The sequence below is a fragment of the Garra rufa genome, unplaced genomic scaffold (assembly GCF_049309525.1).
Source record: "Garra rufa unplaced genomic scaffold, GarRuf1.0 hap1_unplaced_005, whole genome shotgun sequence".
In the NCBI taxonomy this organism is placed as follows: Eukaryota; Metazoa; Chordata; class Actinopteri; order Cypriniformes; family Cyprinidae; genus Garra; species Garra rufa.
Genome location: NW_027394280.1, coordinates 510716 through 530453, shown reverse-complemented (window position 1 = coordinate 530453; position 19738 = coordinate 510716). Strand labels below are relative to the sequence as shown.

Below are 19738 nucleotides of genomic sequence, written 5' to 3'. Positions count from 1 at the left end.
TATGTAGGATTTTATTTCATATTTGCTGGGTTTTTGAGCATTGTACACCCTGAAAGTGAGGTGCCCACGCCTATTGATGCATTGTTGCAAAGTTTTGCATCAGTGTTATGCTGATACGGTTCATGGAATTTGGACAAGAGGTGATTTAAAAAGGGCAAGACTTTTGTAGAGCCTGTCAGTGTCACTGGCTGGCCTTGCTGTATTATCATTGAAGTGAAGAAATAGTTTGCTGGCAGTTCATTTCATGAGATTCAGGATCTTCAGCTAGATGGCTCACAGCGGACCCTGTGTGGTCGGCAGCAGGACCAAGTTGACGTGCTTCACTAGTCTGACCTGTTTTGTACCTGTAAATAATTATATGAATTATATGTATAGATCACCCCTATACAACAACGTTTCACTTGAACACCTGACAACTGGACAATGTTTTTGTAATGTATTTACTGATTCAGGAATGTCATAGGAAATTTTCAACATTGAAGACATGTCAGAAGTGCCTAGAAGCCTTGTTATTTACTTATTTACTCTTATTTACTTAAATTGCTAATACTTTTTAGAATTTAATACATTTATGTAAAACTACTAGTAGCTAAGTTTGACTGTAATGCATGGTTGTCTGTTGTTGCTTTGGTGGTCGTCACATCCGCTGCTGCTCTGAGCTCTGGATCGGCTGCTGTCCATGGTGCTGAAGCTCCACAGCTTCACAAATCAAGAATTAAGCCAGACCTGCAGCCTCCTTGACAGGGATAGGAATGTAGATTTTCTTAGCCTGATCACTGTCTGGTGATTTTTTCTGTTTTGCAGAGATATTTAAAAAAAATTTCTGGGTTTTTATGCAGCAAAGTCACAAGTCAAAAGTCAACAACAAGACACTAACATTCTGTATTTATTTATTTTTTTTGTGCACATTCTCAGACACAGTAAGAATGGTACATACAAGGCAGAGGAAGTTAAGAGCAAAGAAGAATTACCAAAGTGTTAAGCCAAACATAAACAATAAATAAAGATCAAGATCAAAACTTGTTGGTTATCCCAAATCCAGCTCATCATATACAATCTTAATTAGATTAGCAAGAGATTAATAAAAATTAACAACAAAATGTATAATTTTGTGCGAGACACAGATACAATTATACAGATAATAATAAATAATCCACAAACTGGCAAACACTGATTGATTACATACCTTGTGGGTAGATGGAAATTGATGCAGAGAAAAAAACACAGAGAAGATAACACAAGGACAGCTGTGAAGACCAAAGATAGGGACAATGAGAGACAGGTAGTTTATAGATAAATGTAAGGCTAACATATTTATACTAAAAGGCCCCCCGCCCCCAAATGTTGTCCCTATTTTGATTTGTTTGTTCCAGCAAGTTTTAGTCCCCATTATAACTATTAAACACACTAAAATCTAAAAATTTTAGTAACAGCACTAAAATCAAGATCAGTTTATAAAAAGTTTCAACACAAGGATCGTTTAGCTTTAGTTCTGTGAGTTTATAATTATGAGTCATAATTTTAAGGAAATGCATGCTCTTTATTATTTTATTTGCTTATGTGTTTGCTTTTTAACAAATACATCAACTATATATGATTATAGCAGTTGTTAACAGGGATTAATTCAACTATTTCAACTATCTGAAGGGTGGGTTTCCTATAAACCATCACTGTTCATTTGACTGGAGAGAATACAAGCTTACACCTCTTTTGTCAATGACTGTGTCACACCCCCACCAAACACAACACAATACACCACACCACGCCAGAGACTTAATAGTTACTTGAGTAAGAGTAAAAAAGCATCCAATGGAAAAAGTAAACAAGTTGCTAGTTACTAGTTACTTCTGATCTGAATGATATGAAGTGAAAACCCTTTGGTGAATTGCAACCAACGACTCCGTCCACCGCTCAATCCTCCCTTTACTGAAGCTACAGTGGCCGACACAGGTTTAAGATGTCGTCGTTTTAGACAGCAAAGAATAATGAAGTTTATTTTAAAATGTAAATTAGGGAATTAGATTTACTTGATAATTCAATAAAACGTTGTTATTGTGTATATTACTTTTATTTGTTAATCATTGTGTCATTGTTTTTTTTCTAGAACAACAGTGCTGAAACGCGATCTGTAGAGCAGTTTGTCCGTTTAGGGCTACTGTAGAAACATAACCGCGCTTCCATGTGAGGAGACCCACGGTGTCTGTAGATATAAACTGATAATTCTAAGTTAATAAAAACATAATGGCTCATCTTGTAAGGTCTTTATTCACCCCGAAAACATAGTTATGTATATTATATTGCATATAACCCATACAAACTACAGCCTATATGAATACACACAAATGTAAACAAATAATATGTATTTATTGAAATTCATAATATGAAAGTAAGGCGAAGATAATAAATATGATATTTCATAATGTTCAAATGAGTTCAAATGTATTACATGTGACTTCACAGAAACACGAACATCTATATTCGTGGGAGGGGAGACAACTAGAGCAGCAAAAATGTGCATTTCCGTTAAATTTATGGATCTCACCGTATTACAGTCTTTATAAGTGAATATTAAGTTATCACAAATTGTTTAATAAATTACCTTTTGTTGAATAAATGCTTTGAAATGGGAATATTTAAACGTCAAATGTGGCCGATGACCACTTGGCGCAACTCTCCGTCTGAGACAGTCAGCAGACGTGGTTTGCCAGTTAGCATTCATGTTAATTTAAAAAGAAAAAAGTTGGCATTAATTTAATGTTACATGAATTTAATGTTTTAACATTTTAAATTGTCATTCTTTAACAAATTAAACATGAAATAAAACTGAATTGTAACGTAACATTATTTTATTGGCAACTTTTCAGTTATTTAATTTATCATAAAGTCAGAAGCAATGATAGGTTATTCAGAAAAGTTATTTAATAAGAGTTCATATAAGACATACAATTTCATAATTCATAATATAACAATTTGAAAAACAATTTCACACAATTGACACAAATAATGTTAATTTAAAGGAAAGTCAGTAAAGCAAAAGGAAAAGAAAGATATCAGGAAAGAAAAAACAATATTCAAAGGAGAAATCAAATGAGGCAGTTGAGGAAGTGAAGGCAGGGGCAAGTTTAAGGGCAACTGCAAAAAAATACAGCATTCCCCACACTACTCTCCAGGACTATAAAAAAATAAATATGCCCACAACCCTCATCCTATGTCCACAACCCTCATCCTAACCAACCCTCAGCGCCCCCTATGGTGTCAAGGATAAGGGTTACATGGACTCGGAGCTCTTTTTAAAATGGCTCAGCCATTTCATTAAATATGCTCCTGAGGAGAGACCACTAATTTTAATCATGGACCAACACGAGACACACATTTCAAAAGACCTAATCATGTTCTGCAGGGAAAACCAAATTGAAAATTCACTGCCTACCTTCCCACACAACACATATTCTGCAGCCCCTCGACATTGCAGTCAATCATAGTCTTCAACCCACTGAAGACTGCTTTCTCCACTATGGCTTCCAGGATGGGTCACCACTCCTCAAACATGTCTACCCCACTGCAGTCACAGGCCAAAACATTAAGGCTGGGTTTCGCAAGGCTGGCATCTTTCCTCTCTCCAGGGCTGCTGTGGACACAACCCAGGTATTTTGACAATTCATCCTCTAAGTTACTTACATTCACCATTACCTGGTGGCAGCAGGCGTAATACCCGAGAGTCTGCCTAATGTCCTCATGAGTCCAGCCCTGGAGTGGAAAGAAAAGGTGAGGCATCGCATTGCCAGCCCGTGTCATCACCAGCGACGAGTATTTCAACCTACTGGTAGAAAAAGAAACTGAAGGAAAAGAGAAGGAAGAAAACAAAAGAAAGTGCAAGGAAGAGATGGCAAAAAAGAAGGAGGAAAAGAGGCAAGCCCAGGAGGCCAAACGTCAAAAGAGGCAGGCACCTCCTTCTCAGACGGGAGATGGAGAACACTGTGCTGTCTGCCGTAGAGTGGTCCCACCTGGCTCAGAAGATGAGGCCATTGATGAATGGCTCCAGTGTGATCTGTGCCAATTGTGGTTCCACTTGGTGTGTGCAGAAGTGGAGGAAGTGCCAGACACCGACTGGCTGTGCCATAAATGTTGTCTGTCAACATAAAACACTCACCTGAGAAATGTCTCCACAAGGTCAAAATCTACTGGTATTCCTATCCTTGTGGGGACACACACACACACACACACACACACACACACACACACACACACACACACACACACACACAAATGTACATAGTGCACACTGAAAATCAATGTTATTTGCAGTTATACTATTGTCAGTTTGGTGTTTAATGGTCATCTAGCTTATTTAAGTAGCAAATAACTTGACTTTTAAACAAATAAAAGGGTACTCACCTTCCTTATTAATTTTAATGTTGTTTTCTTCAGTAAAAACAAATAAATGGCACACTGTTGATCCGTTAAATGTTCATTTTTGTCATTGAAATCAAGATGCGCACTCTGTACGGAACACCATCGTAAGCCTGTACGGAACATCGTTAATGCTTATCATCTTCCGTACACGTGCGGATAGGGCTGGGTATCATTCCAAAATGTTCGATACCGATACCCTGAATATCCTTTTTTTCTATAATTTTATTTTAATAAATGTATTTTAACAAGATTACTTTTCAGGATGTTTGTGACACTTCCACATCAGGCTTATCTCTAAGACCAATAAACAAAGGAACAAAAGCACAAAATGAACAAAGTGTAGTTAAAACAATATATCAGTGAATGTTTTTATAATAAAGTTCAAACAGTTTTAACTCAATCAGATTTAAGTATTTGTGAGGTTCACTGCTGCTTAAAGGTTTAGTTCACCCAAAAATTTGAATTCTGTCATTTTCTACAAATGAAGATATTTTGGATTTAATCCAAGAGCTTTCTGATCCTCCCATGGATAAATCTTTGAATATAAATCTTTGAATTTTGTTTACTTTGCACACAGAAGTATTCACATTGACTTATTTTGACTATGTTTTTGGTTCCTTTCTGGGCATTGAAAATGCATATCCAGTAAATATAGGAGGATCAGAAAGCTCTTTGATTAAATCCAAATGATCTTCATTTGTGTTCTGAAGATAAACAAAGGTCTCATGGGTTTGGAACAACATTAGGGTGAGTAATTAATGACAGAATTTTCATCTTTTGGTGAACTAACCTTTTAAGATCACCTGAAATCACTCCACAGTTCTTCTTCAGAAAAATTAGCATGTAGCACTGATATTGATTCTTCATGGTCGATTTTGATTGCTGATGTTTTACAAGTAAATGGGCTGATTCTGAAAGCCTTTTTAATATATTTAGTTTACACCTTAAGCAAGGGACAAGAATGAATGATAATATGAGTACATGAACAAGATGTTTATTATAAGTACAGACATTTAAATTAGAGGCAACCACTGCATTTAGATTAAAATCTAAATAAATGACAAAATATATTATAAATAACAAAAAATAAACGACACAGTTCTTTCTTAGTGGTGTATTAAACTAGAGTGGGGTATTAAAATTGCTTTAAATGCGTGTGCGCGTGTTACTTTTGGTTTCGTTTCAACGATCCAGCGAAACTCGGCGGTGATGAGCGTGCATTCTACAATACAAGAGATTACTTTAACAAAACCGTTTGAAAGTGGGAGGACACAAACGGGATATTGAAAAGCGTGTCCCCAGTGAAAATGATGCCCCTGAGTGCAACTATGCCGCTGAGTTATCGTTTGATGTGAATGTATGTTGCGTTGTACCTATACTGAGACTATATTGAGACTGAGGCGCCATAATTGTATCCGACAGAATGTTGTCTGGTGTTTTCTCATATTTGACGTTTTGCCAGTCTTGGACGCGATAACCTTTTTACAAATATTGCATCGCACGCTGTTGCTGTCAATATTGGCATATTGTAGAAATACTTTTGATCTCTTATACATCGTTTGTGTTAAATTTATGCTATGCTTTAAAGTATAATGTACATTACAGCCTCACATTTGACAAGCTCTGGGTGAGTGGGCTTGACCGCCATAAACTATTGATTTTCAAGGCAGCCTGGCCGCAGCTAATCACCAGCATTTGATCTGGGCAAGTAAAAGATACCGCACGTTTTCTAGCTCACTGACGTTGACAAGATTATATCCTTGGGTATCGAAATTTGGTACCGAACGAAAATGATTTTTTCGATACTCGATAGTATCGAGACAATTCAGTCGGTGCTTAAAAAGTATCGAACTCGATACCCAGCCCTACGTGCGGAGGAGGTGCCTTTCCCCACTTTTCTCAAAAACTATTGGTCCAAAAGACATCAATCAATGTGTGTACTGTGCAATAGGTATTCTCCCAGAGAATGATCACACAAACATGCTTGTCAGGCTTTCAACAACGGAGGAGTGGTCAATGGCGTGCGATAAAAGACGAAAAGTGTACATAGTTAGTCTACGTTACATATCTTAGTATCCTACCAGTGTGTGTTACTGTGTTTTGTTAGCTGCGGCTAGGCGGTAATGTTATATTTATATCTTGCCGAATATATGAAGTGAAAGAAATCTGCACCTCACTTGAATAGTCAAATACAGACAGTTTACCTAAGATGTAATTTACCTAAACACAGTCGCTAATGTTTTGAGTCCAGATTAACAAACCAAGTTAGGTGTCAGTTACTGGATTTTAAAGTTACATCAGTATAATTAAGCCTATTGTTACAAGCAGTCGGTCTTAATTATAATCAAGCAACAAAATACTAAAGAGAAAATCATTAAATGTACTTAACTTGCCTTTGTATTAGTCCTATTGTTTGTAACGTCAATTTGCTACTTTGATCGTATGTTGAATGAAATACAATATTATAAATAACTATACCGTGATATATTACTATTGTGAAATAATATAGTCATATCATGCACCCATGCTAGTTTTAAGATCAAACTCACAAAATGTGACAGAACTTCAAAATGAGTAACTTAACCTAAGAACACTGTTATGTAAACTCATCAGACAGGACCTGAAAGTATGATCATTGGACTCCATGGAGAAGAATACTAGATGTAAACCAGGATTTTGGATCAGCTGTGCAGATTTGGTATGGGGCTGGTGAGTACATTTTCGTAAGCCCATGTCTGTCAGTAAGTAGATAATGTCTTATCAAACAAATTCATTTTAATTTAATTGAATGCTTGTGTGTGTGTGTTTCCTCCTTATGATCCTGAAGATTTGGGAATGAAAATCTTCTAATACATGATCTTCAGAGGAAGTAAGTATTCATTTCTAACGTTAAGACACACTAACATTAATTTTATTTTTAAAGGGAAGTTCATAGTATTTTTCACTTGTGTACAAATTCTGTAAAATTAGAATGTTGATAAAAATATAAATGTTTTCTTTATCAATTAACTTCTTTTAACTAAATTAAATCAACATTTGGTGTGACCATCATCCTGTGTTTAAAGCAGCTTTTGCACTAGGGGCACTTGCGGATAGTTTTACAGGTTTGCAGGTGGGCCTCTTGAAGCATCCTAGAGACGTTGCCACAGTTCTTCTAGATTTAATCTGTCTCAGTTTGTTCTGTTTCTTAATGTCATTCTGTGCAGAATGGATGATGATAAGATCAGATCTTTGTTTGGAGCACTGGCTGTTGTCAAACAAAAGTCTTACTGGATTATTACATTTAATGGCAAAATTAATGTTTAGAAATATAAAATAAATTACCCATTGAAACACTACAGCAAAAGATAAACATGACTGAATTAAAATCCTTTTTAGCTGGTAAAAATACTAGTGTTCTAATAATTTTGGACACCACTGTGTTTGGAGCCCATGGGAGTCAGTAGAATATTGTGGATTAAAATAAAATGATGTGGATGAGATAGAAATGCATTTTCAGTTAAATTTCACCTTGGAGCTCTGAATAACTAGTAGCGAAAATTCAATAATCTAAATTTGAATCTGAAATCTGAAACTAATAAAATTGTTAAGTCTTGATAATTTTGTATATGTGTTGGTTTTGTATTTATTCAGTTTTTAGATCAATTCTGACACAAATATTTCCTGTTGATAATTCACTCACCCCTCTGTCATTCAAGATGCTTATGTCTCTTTTTCTGTCAAAAAGGTTTTTGAGGAAAACCTTCCAGGTTTTTCTACATATTTCGATGGGAGCCAACAGGTTGAAGGTCCAAAATTAATTGTCAATGCAGCTTCAAAGGGCTCTTCATCATCAGATCCAAGGAATAAGGGTCACTGGGAACTTGTAAAGCCCTTTGAAAGCTGTATTGAAAATTGGCTGTATTGTGGGGTGCAACCAAAGGCATCGCTGGGATTCGAACGCAGGATCTCCTGTTTACTAGACTAGCCGGGCAGCACATTAGCCCTCCGGGAGGGCGACTCTGACAATCCAGGCTTCCAGAGAAGAGGCCAGGCGTTGGCTGATCGGGTGCTGGACAGCTTTAAGGCGTTTGCCGACAACTGTGTCGGGGCGTTTTGCAAAATTAACCACTCGCTATCGGAAAAGCTTGCGTTTGCTGGACTGGAAAACCGCCCAAGGCACCGCTGGGATTTGAACCCAGGATCTCCTGTTTACTAGACAGGCGCTTTGACCAGCTAAGCCACGGCACCTCCTTGGTGGGACCCGTTAGTCTACGATGCTATCCTTCAAAAGCACGTGAGAGGGTAGTGTTGCAAGGCAAGCTGCCCGCTGTCCTCGAGCTTCTATGTGTCTCCATTTCGCCGTCTGTTTTTTGGTAAAGCACGACGTTGGCTGTATTGTGGTGCGCAACCAGAGGCATTGCTGGGATTCGAACCCAGGCTGACCTTCCAAGTCTGTGACCGTCCAACAGTAAAAGAGCGCGTTCTCTCTCTGCAGGAAGGACAGGCCCTTGGGTCTCTGCACAATAGGGGTTATGCGCAACAGGCTTCCATTTTCTGCTAAACAGGTCTCGTTGCTTCCGGTTCACGCGTTTTGCATATGCCTCTTTAAATATGAACATGATTTACTCAAGATTCCTTCAAAGTAGACACTAAAAATGATCATAACCAATGTCCATCACATATGTGGATTGATATATAAAAGTTTTTAATTTTTATTCTTTTCACTAACATTTATATATAAATATCGAATGAAACGTCCACAATAAAAACAGCTGGCTTGTTTAACTGATTACCTTAAAAGTCCGTCGATATCGCCATTATTTATTACGGCTATTAACACGTTCTCCGACAAGCGGAAGCAATGAGACCTGTTTTCCGGGGTTGGTCAGGTGACGTTCGACATATAGCCTATTGCAGTGCCCAGTGTTGTTTGAAAGGCAGAGGCACTGTAAGAGCCTCAGGTCCAAAGGAGGGCAAAAAGATCCAAGCTGCCATTTGCATGGCACCGCTGGGATTTGAAACCAGGATCTCCGGTTTACTAGACAGGCGCTTTAACCAACTAAGCCACGGCGCCAACCCACATGTTAATCGTGGGGATGGCGGCTTAGACGATGCATGAATAAACACTTTGTACGTCCTGCTTCCTCCACTTGATGTAAGACAGTTATTGCCATACCTCACTGAATTGGTTCTTGGGTATGTTTTGCTACCTTTTTGCGCGCAACCAAAGGCATCGCTGGGATTCAAGCGCATGATCTCCTGTTTACAAGACAGGCACTTTAACCAACTAAGCCATGGTGTCAAATCAAAAGCAAGGCTGTCGGGAGGGTGACTCAGAGGGTCAAAACATCCAGAGGCGGGAAAGGTGCTGGTACGCTTAAAAGAGAGGCGCTGCGTTCGAAGCTGCATACTTCCATACTATATAGTAGGTAAAAAGCAGTAGGCAAGGAAAAAAGTATGTTTGAATGTTCAGTATTCATAAAAGAGTAGGCGAGAATTAGTAGGCGAGTGCACTAATTCTCACTAGATTCGGACGAACGTATACTTAAAGTGTGTTCGAATATGCCTACTTACCTACTATATATTAGGGAAAAAAGTATGTGAAGAAAGAAGTACCTTCGAAACCTCAGTATTCATAAAAGAGTAGGCGAGAAATCCCTACTGCTTCAGCCCAGATTCTGAAGTGTTCATCTGATGCACACTTTTCAATCCCAGGAGGCCACAGGAGGCCAAAACGCGACCAGGGTGCAAACCGAAACACGGTTCACTGTCTTAAAATCATATTTGTTGAGCTACTGTATCGTAAACTGTTGATTTGCATAAGGTGCCAAGACGTTAGACAGTAATGCTAAAGTATATTTCTGATCTCGCTGTAAAACACGTTTTATTACGTATAGCTACCATAGACATCTTAAATATGATTACTAAATGTTTAACTACGGACAGGAATATGTTCTGAGAGAATTAAATGAGCACATCACAACACAAAACAGACATCTAAATGAGTGATGGACATTATGTGAGTTAATGTAGAGTTCACTGTTGTCAACACTGCTTTAGATTAATGTTATGTAAATAAACACATGTACATATAGTAACTAAACATGAGTTATCTGTTTCATTTGTCTAATAGTACTGTTGATTAATTCAGGAGCATTTGAATTTGATGTTAAACCAATTAACACAACAGCTACCTCATAAATGTAGTATTGAGCACACGAATCAGAGGGAACTGAATCTTGGCTGGATGTTACAGGCAGAGGCGATTCTAGGGTCTGTTGGGGCCCCAAGCAAAAACTCCCAGGGGGCCCTTCTCACAAGTATTCTTCATTATTATATCACAAATAATCCGACACCAATGATAAATGTATGAAATCACAACTTGTATTATATGGAATGTTCACATATAGCATACATCACACACACACAACACACCTTACAATAATATAAAATAACATAAAAATTGTAATTTTGGGAATATTTCTGAAAATAATAAAAAAATAAATAAACAGGGCAAACAAATACAATACTGTAAATAACTTAAGCAATATAAACATAGCACAAAATATAATCTGTATAAGTGAAAAAGTTGAGGTATCAAAGTCACAATAAAATACTAAACAAATGACTAATAACAAACACTATAACAAAATATAATCTGAAGAAGTAAAAAAGTTGAGGTAGCAAAGTCACAATAAAATACTAAACAAATGACTAATAACAAACACTATAACAAAATATAATCTGAAGAAGTAAAAAAGTTGAGGTAGCAAAGTCACATGAAAAATTGGAATTTTGGGAATATAGGAAAACAATAAAAAACCAAAAATAACATCTAGAGAAATATATACTATAAATCTTCAGCACACCACTTTCACAACTGTCTTAAAATTGGCGATTGTCTTAAAATGATATATAACAATAGGGTATATCTTGAATACACTTTTCAGAACATTTCACATAATATCAATGGAATTGAAATATATTTAACTCACCATCATCAGTAGCTGCCACATATTGTGCCTCTGGTGTCTCTACCTCCTCTTGATGATCACCAGGTGCAGTGGCTCTCCCACTGGATGTACATGTCGATGGAGCTGCGTTGACAAAAAACAAAATTATGTATATTGTCATAAAGAATGTTTACAGGGCATTTTATTATTAGTTATTAATCGAAGTGGAACACAGGACTTACCGTTTTCATCTTCGTCAGTATTTGGTGGCTGTGTTGTTTTCATGAATTTAAGTAATGATCCTGAAGAAATATGAGAGAAATATTTAAAATTATTCTTCATGGCCATAACTTTATTCAATCAATAATAATTGCTATCATAGCATTCATAGTCTAATGCAAGACTAGAATATATAATACTAGAATTAACTCTTAAATAACATTTTTTAACATTACCTTCAACAAACATGATGTCCACAAAGCATAATAGCTACTGCATTAGAAGAAGCTATACATTTTAAAGAAAAAAATACAGTATATAAATAACTGATAAGGGGCTTCAATACTGATATATTACCAATTAATCTATATCAATACTGATAATAACAAAAACTGACTAATAACATAGTTAGCTATGTTAATAATGTTAATAGTTAGCTCACTTATTTCTATTAACGTTACCCTGGTAGCCAGCAAGTATATGGAGTGCTACTGCTTACTGCAGCTACTTTTTTTTTTGGTAACTTGCTGACCATAACCGTGTCCACTGCCCCACTACCTGGCCACGAGTCTACATTTACTAAATAGCAAAACTGTTAAGTAACAAACATGCTAATTATACAGTTATTACGTTTCAAACTTAACGTTAGACTAACCTATCGGCTAACATCCCCGTTGCCATGAGCTAATGTATTAGGCTAACGTCGTTAGCGTCAGCTACCGTCAGTAAGGCTAACGTCAGGCAGCGGCCTAACTTACATCAGGCGTTAACTTCATGTCAGTTTAAAAATAACATTTGCTCAACAACGGCAGTAACTAACTGTTAATACAATGCGTACAACATTATCTGCTGCTCCACTTACCACTTTCTTTCTTTCTTTTTTCTTCGTCTTCTTTCTTTTTCTTCCTTTTCTCGCTGCCGGAAAGATAGCTCCTCTTCATTTTTCTTCAGTTTACGAAAACACTACTTTGCGGCGCATCAAACTGGTTAACGTAAGGTGGGATCATGGCATTGATTGACATGGGGCCCCCTTAGGGAGGTCGCCTCGCCCGCTGTCGAATAGGGGGGAGGAGGGGCATGCGGTCACTGCGGTTTTGACTGTGAGGTGCGTTTCTCGGGGGCCCCCTGCCGGCTCGGGGCCCCAAGCAGTTGCCTGCCTTGCCTGTTGACAAACGGCGGCCCTGGTTACAGGGACAGATGAGGCAAGTATGCTTGTCAGGTGAAGAATGACTGATAAAGCAGTGCTGCCATCAAAGGCTTTGAGTGAGTACACTACAGACATCAATAAAACATATTTTAAACCTTAAGTTGCAGTTTATTTATAATATTTAATAAAAAATAAAAAAAAAACAATTAAGCAGAGCCATTACACCACTTTTCTGATTCTTGATTTCTGTGCCTTTGTTGCAGATATTTTGTGGTGGAGCAGGACCTGAAAGCAAAGATGACAGCAGCATTTACGGGAAAAAAAAGTTAAATCTGAAACTTAATATAAAGATTGTTCATTTTGTTTGTTACTTCTAATACAGAGATCTGATGACATTGTGCTGTTAAAATGACAGCTTTGTATGATCTGAAATGTCTGCAGACTGGTGTGTGCAGTGAGAAAGGAGAAATCCACAGCAGCGTCCTGGAAATAAATAGTCAAGTGCCATCGATGAGACCCTCCATCACTCCACCTGCCCTTTGCCTCATCTGGACCAGATGTTGCTGTGGCCTCTTCATCCTCAATGAGCCCAGAGCCAGCGAGAGCATCTAGAGCAGGGGTCCCCAAACTTTTTTCTGAGCGGGCCACATATTTTTATTTTCTTAAATGGGGGGCCAGGTCGGTTATAAAAGAAAATACCATGGGCTGGACTGACTACTATTATTATTATTTTACCTTTATTTATTATACTTTTTAATGCTAGAATCGTTTATTATTTTGTTATGCACCAAACACAAGATCTTCGAGCAGCTGATCCACGTTTCCTTTGTGCAGATATTGCAAACATGGAGGAAGATGTACAAGGTAGGGTCATTGTGTTACTGATGCTATGAGTTATTTGAGCATCTGTTGTGCTTATTTTCTTTTTATTATTATAAAACATAACTTATTATTACAGGTTCAGGGAAAGATGGTATTTATCTTTAACAATGAACAATCATAATGAAAAAACCTGAAAACATAACTATTAGGCTTGCTCACATCAAAGAATGCGATTATATACACGGAAATATGATTAAATATCTCTGAATCAAATTATTAACATTATAGTTTATCAAAAAATGGATTTGTTGTTTTTGTTAAGCCTCAGGGATGAAAAAAAAATTCAACAAGAATTTAGGCTAGTTTTGCGTGTAGATAAACAATTTTGAATACAAAAAAAAAACCATATTCAAAAAATAAAGAATTTGGGTTTTCCTGACAAAAAATATTTATTTTAGAATTTAAAAATACAAAAACCTAAATGAACCCAAAACGTATCTGTTATACTACAATCACAATAAAAGAAGAGCTGTTTCTTTAACATGACCACAAAATGAACAAATTTCATCAATATCAAAATATTTATAGAAAGATGAATTAAACCCGTCGATCATATCTATTAACTTGTTGCACTTGTTATAACGTCATTGGTCACATGATAACGTCAACATGGCGGAAGACGTGCAGATCAAATCCATACTCAACGAGATTTGGCTGTAGAGTACGTACTCTTTTAGCGATCATTAAGTAAGTACTTACTGAAATTAAATACCTACTCATCCTGTATGCGCTTTCTAACGCAGCCACATTATGTACGTATGTCCAACTATTATTATTACTCTTGTTTTTTTTTTTGTAAGAAAAATAGGACAATAATTTGTAACAGTTTTTTTTTTCTTCAACAATGATTGTTTTACAATAACGTTTAAACCTAAAAGTGAGGCACTGACAAATGATGGTCATTGCAAAGTGATGGTGCTAGGGAGCAATGTGCTTTTTAAAAACATTTTTATAGGTTTAACATTAGATTAACAGCTCGGATTATACGCTACTTTGACATGAGACACAGAAGATGCTAAAAATTGAGTCAGGCGTGACTTCCGCGTTCAGAAAAAAGGTCTACAAGACAATCCTAAAAGACAATTCCTAATACAGTCCTTTAGGAATGGTTACAAAATATGACTATTAAAGCCTTCCTCAAAACCGCCAATGTTGGTAGTAGAAATGAGCAAGTAACTGATGTGTGCAAATTAAATCCATACACACTGATGTTAAAATGCTAACAGTGTCCTTTTTTATGCTTCAACCAAAAAAACTGTGTACTTCCTGTGAGATCTCTCTTCAATTCATGACATTCAAATGTGAAGTTCTTACACTGTAGACAGAGTCCATTTGTCCATAGTCCATATTTCAAGTTGAAACGGTAAAGTGTACCATGGATGTCATGGTCTCAGTAGACCATAAATACCATTGCAAATCAAAAAGACATAAAAAGAATGATGTTTAAGTAGTTATTTGTAATACGAAAGCGACACCTACAGGTTAATGCTGGTAGCGGAGGTAATATTACGTTTAGTTTGAGAGATACGCGGCTAGATGGTGGTTCAGCATTCTCCTACTGCTACGAAACTTTGTGTTTACTGTTAAAACTTCTTGTCAGCGAGAGCAATACCCTGTAAGTATCATTTATGTCTGCTAATGTGACGAACGTAACTGTAGTGAGAGTTAATTTTCTGTTAAAGTAGTGCGTACTAAAATGACGGCACGTCAATGTCGACTGTTTCGTGATAACGATACGATGTTATGATATACATACCACCACACAAGTTGTATGTGAGTTAAAGGAGCTTTATTTGTATTTTACAGTTTTACAAAAGAGAATAAAGGACAAAGGAATGGATCATCAGGCTGCATTAGTGGTTCTTTATGCCTTTTCTGTTTAGCTGACTGGAAAGCTAGGCAGCGAGTTCTAGCGAGGCCAGAACAGTAAAAAGGGTAAACCTCGCCTGTCAAGACGACAGATCTTTGCTCATAGTAGTCTGCATATAGGTAATCTCCTCCTCCATAAGACATGGAAGTGCAGAAAGAAGCTCAAGTCCACGTCGACGGCTTAACCGAAGTAGAATTGCAAGAACTTGAAGTCAGATCTCAGGTTTCAGCATCTGGCTCCATCCGAGCATCATCTCACACGTCAAGCCACAGCTCAAGAAAGAGCACCATTTTAGCCACAGCAAAGGCGAAAGTACAAGCAGCTCGTACCAGAGCCGCCTATTGTCAGAGGGAAATAGAAATTAAACTGCAAAAGGCTAAATTAGAAGCGGAATTAGAAGCATTGCAAGCCGAAAAAGAAATGGAAGCCGCAATAGCGGAAGCAGCAGCTCTCCAAGCAGAACTGGATGTAGATCAGAACCTCGGAGAACCAGGATCAGAGGTGAATCAAAAATGTTGTACTGCAAAAGACGTTTTAAAACAAGCAGTAAAGCTAGAAAGTGACACAGCTATGCCAAACCAACAAAGCAGTTCTTCACCACAAACACAGCAACAGAGGCAAGCAGAACTGCTTGCAAAGAGATATCATGAATCACCACAAACCGACAGCAAAGCATGGCAGGGAGCAAAAGACAATGCACTGCACAGTCCTCTTTCACCTGCCAGTCCACCTTATCATCATGCACCTGTTAGAGGCAACCACGATTCTGCCACTACAGATCTGGCCAGATTCATCACAAGAAATCAGCTGATTTCCACTGGTTTGACTAAGTTTGATGATAGAGCAGAAAACTACTGGGCATGGAAAGCGTCCTTCTGCAACGCCATCGACAACATCGGCTTAACATTAGCAGAAGAGACAGATCTCCTTATCAAATGGCTTGGCAAAGAGTCATCAGAGCAAGCACGCCGGTTGAAAGCAGCCTATATCAGAGATCCTGAGGGTGGAATCAGAGCGATCTGGCAACGGCTTGAAGAGTGCTATGGCACACCTGAAGCCATTGAGAAGGCATTATTTGCTAGATTAGAGAACTTTCCAAAAATATCTAACAGAGAGCCAGCAAAGCTACGTGAGCTAGCGGACCTTCTCCAAGAACTGTCTGCTGCTAAGCAAGATGGATTTCTTCCAGGACTGGCATATCTAGACACTGCTAGGGGTGTGGCTCCAGTCGTGGACAAACTGCCATATAATCTACAGGAGAAGTGGATGTTTTATGGATCACAAGTTAAGCAAGAGCATGGTGTTCCTTTCCCTCCATTCAGTGTATTCGTAAACTTCATTCACCAACAAGCTAAAGCAAGAAACGATCCCAGTTTCACCATATCTCCCATGACTGTAAAGAAAGACAAGCCAAAAAATCACCCAGGTTATACCAATCAGCCTGTTTCAGTCCACAAAATGCAAGTCGCTGAATCTAATGACACCTCTGAGCCAAAAGTTGACACTGCAGATCCTAGTAGATACTGCCCAATTCATAAAAAGCCCCACCCACTAGGAAAATGCAGAAGCTTCAGAGACAAACTGCTAACAGACCGCAAACAGTATCTTAAAGATAACTCCATTTGCTTTCGATGTTGTGCGTCGACAGCCCACATTGCCAAAAACTGCAACACAGTCATAACATGTGCAGAGTGCAAAAGCGACAAGCACACAGAGGCACTTCATCCTGGCCCATCCCCATGGAAGGCCAAGCCGTATTCACCCACCTCAGACAATGGCAAGGAAAGTGAAGACAGACAGCCATCTCATGAAGCAGTTTCATCAAGCTGCACCGAAGTGTGCGGCTACGGGGTGAGTGCAAGAGCTTGTTCAAAAATCTGTCTAGTTAAAGTCTACCCCCAAGGCCATAGGGAATCTGCAACAAAGGTGTATGCAATCATAGACGAACAAAGCAATAAGTCTCTCGCACGGTCAGACTTTTTTGAGATCTTCAACGACAAGAGCCTTCAATCACCGTACACTTTAAAGACTTGTGCAGGCAGTACGCAGACATTTGGAAGGAGAGCATGTGGCTACATGATTGAGTCACTGGATGAGAAGACGTGCATTCCTCTTCCTGTACTCATTGAATGCAACGAGATTCCAAATAATAGGTCAGAAATTCCAACGCCCAACGCAGCTTTCTATCACCCCCACTTAAAAGGCATAGCTAATGAGATCCCACCCTTAGATCCCAAAGCAGAAATACTGCTGTTGCTGGGCAGAGACATTTTGAGAATACACAAAATCCGCAAGCAGATAAATGGACCCAGTAATGCCCCATTTGCACAGAAATTAGATCTGGGTTGGGTGGTGATAGGAGATGTGTGCCTTGGCACAGCACACAGGCCTTTATCAGTCAATGTCTTTAAAACCTACATATTGGAAAATGGTCGTCCTAGCTACCTCCCACCCTGCTGTAGCCACCTGCATGTGAAAGATCCTACACAAAGTTACTCCAGTCTACACTTTCCTCTACCTCAGCGCCCTGCCACACAGACAGCTCCTCCTCTTCGCGGAGATAAGACAAGCCTTTCAGTGTTCGCCTGCACAGACAAAGACCATATGCTTGCTCCATCCATCGAAGATCTTGAGTTCATTAAGATCATGGATAAGGAAGTTTTTAAAGATGACACTCAAAGATGGGTTGCGCCACTTCCGTTTCGGTCTCCCAGGAGACAACTGCCAAATAACAGAGACTATGCGATGAAAAGACTAAAGTCAGTATGCCATACACTGGAAAAGAAACCGGAAATGAAAGAACATTACATACAGTTCATGCAAAACATGATTGACAGGGAACATGCAGAACGTGCCCCAGTCCTTCAGGAAGGGAAGGAATGCTGGTATTTGCCGTCCTTTGGCATTTACCATCCCAAAAAACCAGACCAGATCCGCATAGTGTTTGATTCTAGTGCACAGCATGAAGGGATCTCACTCAACAGTGTCCTCCTCAAAGGGCCAGATTTAAACAACAACTTGCTGGGCATTCTAATAAGATTCAGAAAGGAGAAGATTGCTGTTACTGCAGACATCCAGCACATGTACTACTGTTTCACTGTCAAAGAAGAGCATAGAGATTATTTAAGGTTTCTATGGTTCTGCGACAATGCTTGGAACCATGGGATTGTGGACTACAGAATGCGTGTCCATGTGTTTGGGAATACACCATCTCCTAACGTGGCATTATACTGCCTCAGGAGAGCAGCAAGAGAAGGAGAAGCTGAATTTGGCTCAGACGTGAGAGCATTCATTGAAAAAGACTTCTATGTTGATGATGCACTGAAGTCTTTTGCAACAGAGTCTGACGCCATCCGTATTCTCAAGAGAGCTCAGGAAATGCTGTCTCATTCCCATATTAGATTGCACAAGATCACATCAAATAGTGCAGCTGTTGTGAAGGAGTTCCCTCCTGGAGACAGAGCAACCAGCATCAAAGATTTTGACTTCTCTACAGGCGATGTTCCCATGCAGCGCAGCTTAGGCATCAGTTGGAACATACTTACTGATACGTTTACCTTTCAAGTCCAAATAGACGACAAGCCTTTTACACGTAGAGGCGTACTCTCTACTGTCAACAGCATTTTCGATCCTCTCGGCTTTCTCTCACCTGTCACAATACAAGGTAGATCGTTACTTAGAGAACTGTCCATGGACAAAAGAGATTGGGACGAACCACTACCTGAAAATCAAAAAGCGGAGTGGATCAAATGGAAAAGTTCTCTCCAATGCCTTCGAGACCTACAGATTCCTCGCTGCTACACTTCTCTCTCTCCATCTGCTGCAGACACTAGAGAGTTGTGCGTGTTTGCAGATGCATCAACCAAGGCCATTGCTGCGGTAGCCTATTTGAAAGTGACTGACATAAATGGCTACACTGAAGTAGGATTTGTTCTCGGCAAATCAAAGTTGGCTCCAGTTAAAGAGACCACCATCCCCAGGCTTGAGCTATGTGCAGCCGTCCTCGCCGTAGAAATAGCTGAGTCTGTCGTAAGTAGTATAGACCTGCACATGAACTCTGTTTCTTTTTTTTCAGACAGCAAAGTCGTGCTAGGCTATATCAACAATGAGCAGAGACGATTCTATGTCTACGTCAGCAATAGGGTTCAACGCATCAGACAAGCAACGGCACCTCGTCAGTGGAAATATGTCCCTTCAGAGCTCAACCCAGCGGACCATGGCTCACGATCAGTGTCTGCTACCTCATTGAAAGACACCACCTGGCTAAGTGGA

The 19738-nt window shown here is 38.8% G+C and overlaps 2 non-coding genes across 2 annotated transcripts; both read right to left on the bottom strand.

Annotated features, from left to right (window-relative positions):
* Window positions 1–8569: 8569 nt before the first annotated feature.
* trnat-agu (transfer RNA threonine (anticodon AGU)) lies at window positions 8570–8643 on the bottom strand. The gene has a single exon. It is a non-coding gene; the product is annotated as a tRNA-Thr (tRNA).
* A 752-nt stretch (window positions 8644–9395) lies between these two features.
* On the bottom strand, window positions 9396–9469 carry trnat-agu (transfer RNA threonine (anticodon AGU)). The gene has a single exon. It is a non-coding gene; the product is annotated as a tRNA-Thr (tRNA).
* Window positions 9470–19738: the final 10269 nt, after the last annotated feature.